Source organism: Nicotiana attenuata, chromosome 12, assembly GCF_001879085.1.
Source record: "Nicotiana attenuata strain UT chromosome 12, NIATTr2, whole genome shotgun sequence".
NCBI lineage: Eukaryota > Viridiplantae > Streptophyta > Magnoliopsida > Solanales > Solanaceae > Nicotiana > Nicotiana attenuata.
In genome coordinates, this window is record NC_032000.1 from 7940793 (window position 1) to 7949826 (window position 9034).

The following is a 9034-nucleotide window of genomic DNA, read 5'->3' on the forward strand; positions in this document are numbered from 1 at the left end:
TGTACCAAGTGTGTCAGGTTCCCTATGTGGTTCTTGACAGTAAGTTTGTTAGATCATCAAAACATAAAGCAAAGACAAAGAAAACCCATCAGAGATACTTTATAACTCATGTCTTATTAGCAAAACTTAGCTCTGAAACTTTAAAACTGCAACTTATGCCCATGGGCAATATGTACGCTATTTCATTATGTCTAAGCTATGAGATAGTCTATAACTCCGACATATATGCAAAACTTAGCTTTAGGACTTTAAAACTACAATTTATACCCCGTGTGATTTTTTTAATAATATACTCTGATGTGATGACCGAAAAGGTCATCTTATATTTTAGAGCTCGATTTCGTGTTCCGAGACCTTCAAAACCTCATTTTTATTCCTCCTCGATTTGCATGCGCATTCCGGGCGCGTTTCCGAAAAGCTTTTATGTGGAAAATTAATACTAACAATAATATTTGCCTTTAAAAGTTAATTTAGTTGACTTCGGTCAATGTTTTGAGTAAACAGACCCGGACTCGTATTTGATAGTCCCGGTGGGTTCGTATTGAAATATGGGACCTGGGCATATGCTAGGAATTGAATTCCGAGGTCCCTAGCCCGAGAAATGAATTTTTGATGAAACTTGTATGTCTGAAAATCTAAAGGTTTAAAGAATTTGATTAGTGTTTGACCTCGTTGGTATCGGGCCCGTATTTTGATCCCGAAGCCCGGTACAGGTTTAATATAATATTTAAGTCATGTCTGTGAAATTTGGTGGAAATCGGAGTTGATTTGACATGATTCAGACGTCCGGTTCTGAAAATAGGAATTTTAAAGTGTTCTTGAGAATTTCATGTGTTTTGGTGCTAAATCTGTAGTTCTAGATGTTATTTTAGCGATTTGATCGCACGAGTAAGTTCGTATGATGTTTTTAGACTTGTGTGCATGTTTGGTTTGGAGCCCCGAGGGCTCGGGTGAGTTTCGGATAGGCTACGGGGTGTTGTGAACTTAGGGAAAAATTTGCTGGTATAACTGAACTTGTTGCAGGCCTCTGATCTCGCATTTGCGAGGTCAGGCATCGCAATTGCGAACCCTGCAGGTTCCGCATTTGCGAGGCTTTCATCGCAATTGCAAAGAGAAGCTGGGCCATACAATCTTCGCAATTGCGAAGATTTCTTCGCATTTTCTAAGTAAAGCTGGGAGGGGCAGTGATCGTAAATGCGATCATTTTGTCGCATTTGCGGAGGTACATGTTCGCAATTGTGAACTTACCTTCGCAGTTGCGAAGGCACCAGAGATGTGAAGGACCTCGCATTTGCGATGTTCCCTTCGCATTTACGAGCTTCACAATTGCGAAACTCAGGTCGCAAATGCAACATCTGCAGCTATGTAAAATGGACTTAGCCGAGATTTTTGATTCATTTCCCAAATTTTCAAAACCTAGACCTCAAGAGGCGATTTTCCAAAAACCATTTCTTCTCCAAATCATAAGTAAGTGATTCTTAACTCATTTCTTTCAATCTTTCACTTCTTTAGATTTCAACCTAGAATTTAGGATTTTCATGGTGGAATTGAGGATTTTTGGGTAGAAACTAGGGATATAAAAATTTGGGGATTTTGACCTCAAATCGAGGTCAGGTTCCAATACCAATTGTATATTCAGGCTCGGGGGTGAAAGGGTAAACGGGTTTTGGTCCGAATTTCGGGTTTGGACCAAGCAGGCCCGGGTGTTGACTTTTTCCAAAATGGCCTAAATTGAATTCCTTGCAATCGTGGGTAGTTCTAAGGCTTAAATTGAATTGTTTGGTTGGTAATTTGCTAGATTCTATTGGTCCGGAGGCTCGTGAGAAGGGAAAAATGGTGTTTGAGCTTTGAGTTTGGTTGTGGGAGCGAGGTAAGTATTGTGGCTAACCTTAGCTTGAAGGATTATGTGTTATTTGTTTACTTGTTACGTGTTTGGATATTGAGTATAACGTATAGGTGAGGTGACGAGTACCTATACGTTGTTGTCGAGTCATAGCATGTGAACGAGTCTTATTCTTGTAGATGTCGTATGTTTTGATCATATTGTTCATGTTTAGACTAGCTATTCGATGTGTTGAGTAATTTGTTATCATGTTTTATTGAGGTTGGTATTGGTTGAACATTTATTCAAAGTTGAGATTCGTATTGTGGAACTAAGTGTTGAAGTAAGACCTGTGTTGTCATTCTATCTCCCTATTATTTTGGTCTCTTGTTTTGGTGAGGTAGAGTGATAAAGCACGAAGGGTGATGCCTTGCACGTTTATATTATTTATATGGTGAGGAAGAGGGATAAAGCACGAAGGGTGATGCCATGCACTTCTATCATTTATATGGTGAGGTTGAGTGATAAAGCACGAAGGGTGATGCCGTGTACGTTTCTATTACGGAAAAGGGTCAAATATGCCCTTATACTATTGAAAAAGGTTTAATATTGTCCTCCGTTATACTATCAGTCCAAATATACCCCTAACGTTATACTATCGGTCCAAATATATCCCTAACATCATAAAAGTGGTACAAACCTATCCTTCCTCCGTTAACTGCCTCCCTATGACAACATTTCATTGCCACCTCACTATTATACTCCCATTTTCATTCCTTCCCCACAACCTTTCTTTCCCGTTCATTTGAAGAAAAATTACAGATCATAGATATACAAACAAACTATATCAAAAGAAATGCTAACAACTAAAGATAATATGAAACAATGTGAACCGAGAAAATTCTGATTTTGCATTTCAAAATTCATGCTTATACAAACGAAAATACATTTTATCTTATATATAAAACTAAGCAAATATACAGGCAAACTAGTTTAAGGTTTCAAAATTGACCATGGTGAGAAAGAAAAACAACCTAGACACGAGAGTTAATTTTTTGTTTCTTTCTCTTCAACCACATTTCTGGAAGGCTACCCTTTTTTCTCTCTTTACGTTTTATGTTAAAACAAAAGTGCTACTAAATTTTCCCTAAATATGTCTTACAAATTCAGCGACAACACAAGAAACTGCAAAATAAAGCACAAAATTTAAGTTCAAGTGAAAGGTACGTACAATTCCAGGATCGGCCGGAGAAGCAACATATATTTTGAAAAGCAAGAGGAAGTAGAGGCAGTGAAGTCTTCAAAATAGTGATAGAACTTCAAAGTAATTGAACTTGGTAGCTGCAGACAGGGTGAAATGGTGAGGTAGCATTAAAATGTGTTCATAGGGGAGGTAGTTAACGGAGGAAGGGTATGTTTGTACCATTTTCATGATGTCGGGGATATATTTGGACCCATAGTATGACGTTAGGGGTATATTTAGACTGATAGTATAACGGAGGGTAATATTAAACCTTTTTCAATAGTATAAGGGCATATTTGACCCTTTTCCGTTTCTATTATTTATATGGTGAGGCTGAGTGATAAAGCATGAAGGGTGATGCCGTGCACATTTCTATTATTGATTATTTGGTGAGGTTGAGAGTAAAAGCACGAAGGGTGATGCCGTGCATTTTCCGTCAGGGGTGTTCAAAACTGAACCAAAACCGAAAACCGAACCGAAACCAAAGCTTAATAGATTATTGGTATCGGGTTAACGGTTTAACGGACGGGGAACAGATTGTAATTTTTTCATTAACGACTTATCGGTTTGGGGGCGGATTATTCAATTTTCTTAACGGATAATCCGTTAACCCGTTAAGAATATATATATATATATATATATATAATTCAATCCAAACGCCACCGGATATCTAATCCAAACTCCACCGGTGATATCATATCTCTATGTTCCGCATCCAATCCAAATGCCACCAGTATCATAATCAGCCAAGCGTTACCATTGACCTTAAGTTTTGCTTAACTTACCAACTAGTGTTTTATTTTAGTACCTTCCGCTTCTCCAGTGGTGCAAATTTGTCCTTCCTTCTTCGATGATCATCATTCTCTCTCTCTCTGCTGTTTCTCCACCCGAGGCTTTTCGTTCCCTCAGTAACTAAGTTGTCTTTCCTGTAAAAATCTGATGAAGTTTCTAGGACTGGTAAGCCTTCCTTGACATTTCTGCTCCAGCAGTTTCAACATTTTGTTCACTCTGAGCATATGAATGTGTCAAGCTTCAATTAGTTGAGCGCTCTATTTTCACTTCTTGAACACTATCTGTTTTCTAAAATCTTTACAAGAAACTTGTGCTGCATGCAAGCTTTTAGCTAAATAGATTAATTTCTAATGTTGAAAACTCTCACTATTGTCTTTAGCATAAGTTACTCTAATATTAAGATGTCTATTAGCTTAATTATTCTAGGCCGATTCTTCTTCCTTCTGCAATCATAAAATCAACAGTGTAAGAAGAATTTCTAGGTCTTATCATAATTTTCCTACTAATCTGTCCAAACCTCAAAAGGCTCATGTACGAGAAAAAATGTCTTACTCATCTAAGATTTTGACAGGAAACATGAATGTTAAGAACTGCTGATTAGTACATTTAAAAGCCGATAATCGATAAGCCAAACCGTTAAGAGTAAAAAACCGCCCAATCCGCCTGATAAGCAGCCCTACCGTTTGTTGTGTTTACTTGTTATTACCGGTTCAAGGTGTACTAGCTGTTTAAATTCCTCTTTTGCTGTGATTCTTTATCTTGCTACCCCCTGGCATGTTTACCCTCCCGTTAAATTCTACTTAGCTTCTATTAATTGTTATTCTGCTAGTATATTGTTAACTGCACAGGTTTATGTATGTGTCTTGTCCTAGCCTCGTCACTACTTCGCCAAGGTTAGGCTCGGCACTTACCAGTACATGGGGTCGGTTGTACTGATACTGTACTCTGTACTTTCTGTGCAGATTTTGGTAGCGGACCGTGTTGACCCGAGTTGAGCTGCTTCCTTCAATCCAATAGGAGACTAAAGGTAGATCTGCCGGCGTCCGCAGACCCTGGAGTCCCCTTTTAGTTATTCTAGTTTTCTGTTTCTTTTAATTTAAGAATAATTGTATTTCTTTCAGCCAATATTTGTAGTGACTCTTAGAAGTTCGTGAAGTGTGACACCAGATTTTGGATAGTCGTGTATAAGTACTTGGGATATTATGAAATTCTGCACTCCTTTAATCTGTTTGGGTTTAATTGTTGTTATTTACCATATTGATTAGTGGTTAGTGTATTAAATCTTTATCAAATGGCTTGCCTAGCATCTGAAAAGTTAGGCGCCATCATGATCCCGACGGTGGGAAATCCGAGTTGTGACAGATTGGAATCTAAAAAAGCTTCTGAGCGAATTAGAAAGAGAAAACAAAAGAAAAATCAAAGGAAAAAAAGTGTGTAGCCCTTGAATATATTAAGGGTATAATGTTTATTTACCATAGGTAAAAAATTATACAACAGCTAATAAATCAACATATTCCTTATCTGGACCAAAAAATAAAGGCGAAATACATAAATGAGCTCTTTAAGTTGTCCCGGACGATCAGTTGGACACCTTAATTGAGCCCATGTTCAGCTAGACACTTCATTCATTCACAAAAGTGTGTCTTTTAAACACTCGAGTCCAATAAACCTCATGCGTGAGATACAATCGCGAATGACGTATCAAACAGACCAATCATTAAATGGCACGTAGATTTTTAGAAACATATACTCTTATTATAAAAGAGAAATTAAACCTTCTTCTTTCCAATAGAAGTCGGTTGGATCTCCGCCAATGAAGCTATCCCAAAACCACCATGAAACCACCTTGAGTTAATCCTTCCAGCCACTATAATCTATGCCGCTATATCAACATTTCTCCACCAAATACTCAAATCCAAACACTAATGAAGTTCCTTCATTTTAGCCAAGAACCTTAAACGATGCACAAGCTCCACAGTATCTCCTCCATAGTCACCGACTATATCTCCTTTCATCGTCTTAAATTCTTTTGTTGTGCTTTGAAGTGCAACAATGGCAGAAGAAAGAGCCATCCATGTGCGAGTGCGGAAATGAATGTTTCCTCCATCTTTAATCTTTTGTGGTCTTTTACATAGAGGATTTTCTATGATTTTTCAGTTTGGAACTCAAGCAGATGAGAATATTGTGAAATTCTTAAGCACGCTCCTCCTCATCTCTGTTATTCACCAATAGCAGAAGTTACATGTCCTTCCACTTTTGCTTCGATTAAAGGGAGAAAGAAATTGGATGAAAAAGATTGAAAAATATTTCCCAGTTGAGATCTAACGGTGGAGTCGAAGGTCCAACTCGATTTGTAATTTCCTTGATTGGTAGTATAAGACTTGACAATTTAAGGTGAGGTTTACGCGTATTTTGGTTGGTGTGTAATAATGGTGGTTTGAGTTGGAGGTGGGTGGAAAAGATTTGAAGAAGAAGGTGATATAGGGTGGGTCCACATTGTTTTTAGGAAAAGAAAATGATAAACATAATTTAGTTAAGCAACTCGCGTCTTGGAGAGTGCATTTCATGTGATGGGGGCTAACAGGGTCATGTGCTTAGTTGATCTTCTTTTGTGAATGAATGAAGTGTCTAGCTGAAAATAGGTTCAATTAAGGTGTCCAACTGATCGTTAGGGATAACTTAAAGGGGTCGTTTATGTATTTCGCCAAAAATAAATAGTTGTAACGACCTGGCCGGTCGTTTCGTGAGTTGCCGCCTCGTCCCCCCCCCCCCCATTTCTGCTTCTTATTCTTTGATCATTTGTATTATGTGGTATCGAGTTAGTCGGTTCGAATCCGGAATGGTTTTGGGAAGGTTTGAGATACATAGTCTCTTAAGTTGGTCCTTAGTTGGAAAAGTCAATCGAAAGTTGACTTGTGAGAAAACGATCCCGGAAATTGGTTTTTTATGATTCGGATTTCTTCGAGAGGTGATTTGGGACTTAGGAGCGTGACCGGAATGTGTTTTGGAGGTCCAGAGTAGATTTAGGCTTGAATTGGCGAAAATGGATTTTTGGCATTTTCCGGTTGATAGGGGAGATTTTGATACCAGGGTCGGAAAGGAATTCAGGGAGTAGCAGTAGGTCTGTTGTGTCATATGGGAAGTGTGTGCAAAATTTCAGGTCATTCAGACGAGGTTTGATAGACTTATTGATCAAAAGCGGAACTCGGAAGTTTTTAGAGTTCTTAGGCTTGAATCCGTGGTTAATTTGATGTTCCGATGTTGTTTTAGGTGTTTCGAAGATTGGTACAAGTTTGGAAGGTGGTATATGACTTGGTCGTGCTTTTGGTTGAGGTCCCAGGGGCCTCGGGGTGATTTCGGGTGGTTGACGGGAGGTTTTGAGTTGGAATTGGCAGCTGAAGTGCACAGTTCCTGTCATAACCCCACCTGCGGCTTGGGGACCGCAGGTGTGGGCCCGCAGAAGCTAAAGTAAAGTTGCAGATGCGGTCAAGAGAGGGAAAGGCTGGAGCCGCAGAAGCGGAACTTTGGGCACACCTGCGATGACGCAGGTGCAAAAATTTGATTGCAGGTGCGGTGGCTGGGCGGATAAGTGAAATCCGCAGATGCACACGTGGGGCCGCAGGTGCAGATCCGTAGGTGCGATAATTAGATTGCAGATGCGGTTTTGAAGGGCCAAAACATATATATTTCACCCTTCGTGAATTTGGGTTATTTTTCATAACATTTCAAACGGGAAGAAGCTTTGGAGAGCAAATTCAAGGGAGAATTCAAGAGGGCTTCTTAGAGGTAAGGTCCTTGATCCTAAACTCGTTTTGATGATGATTTTTAAGGTTGTAAGCTTGAAATCTATGGGAAAAATCAGTAGCAAATTGGGGGTTAGGGCTTGGAAAATTGGAGCCCTAAAATTAGGGATTTGAGGGGTCATTTGTGGTCGGATTTTGGTACTTTTGGTATGAATGAATTCGTGGGGGAATAAGGATTCCATTGATGTAAACTTTGTCGGATTCCAAGACGTGGGCCCGGGGGTCGGGTTTGGTCAATTTCGGATTTGTGTTGTAATTTGATTAATTTCGTATGGGTTTCACTGCTTTAGCATATATTGATGGTTATGAACTGATTTTGTTAGATTCGAGGCATTTGGAGGCCGAATCAAGATGAAAGGGTGTCGCGGGCTAGAGTTTGGCTTGGCTTGAGGTAAGTAACGCTTCCAATCTTGGTTCTGCGGGTTCGAAACCCCGAACTATGTGTTCTATGATTATTATGAAGGTGATGCTATGCCAAGTGACGGCCGTATGGGTGTGCACCGTGGGAAACGCGGCCTGGATCATTCAAGAACCCTGCTTAGTGGTTCTTTCTTACCGATATCTGTGATGTAATTATGTGATCTAGTTGTTGAGCTGTAAATTATGTTGATTATCATGTTAAGGCTTCACGCTGATATTATTGAGACCCAAGAGGTCGTTTCTTGCAGTCATATCATTTATTTTACTGATATTCTGTACTCAGTCCTTTCCATGCATATTATATCATGTCTCAGTCTCGATTATTACTATTTGCCATATTTTATTGTTGACCGGGCTAGTATCATGACATTTGGAGCCCGTGTGTGAGACTGGTAAGTTATGACTGAGGGAGGCCGAGAGCCTGATATTGAGTGACAGTATGAGATTGGGCTGCACACTGCAGCGAGATATTGAACAAGCCTTTGTTGGCTTTGTTATTGCGCTTGGGCTAATGAGAGAAGCCCCTCCGGAGTCTTTACACCCCCAGTGAACGCAGATGATGATATTGAGGGATGGATCTTCCCTGGACATGGATCTTGTCCGAAGTATTATACCGGGAGATGGATCTTCTCCGTGAGGCTGGACTGGCCTGTGTCCTCGGTACTGGATGACTGCGGTCAGTGATGTATATTCTGGGATGGATCTTCCCTGGGCCGGATGGCCATATACAGTAACGAGGGGTTGAACACTTGTGAGTGGAGGTTCATGGAACATTGATCATGCTAGTTGTGCATTGGTATATGTAAAATCTCCGAGTTTGAACTTCGTACTGTTCAGTTGCATTTAAATACTATCGAACTTTACTTGAACTGTAAGCATGTCTACTTTTCCTGTTCAGATATATGTTATTACCTATTGAGGTTTGGTCCGTCACTACCTGTCAGTCCATAGGTT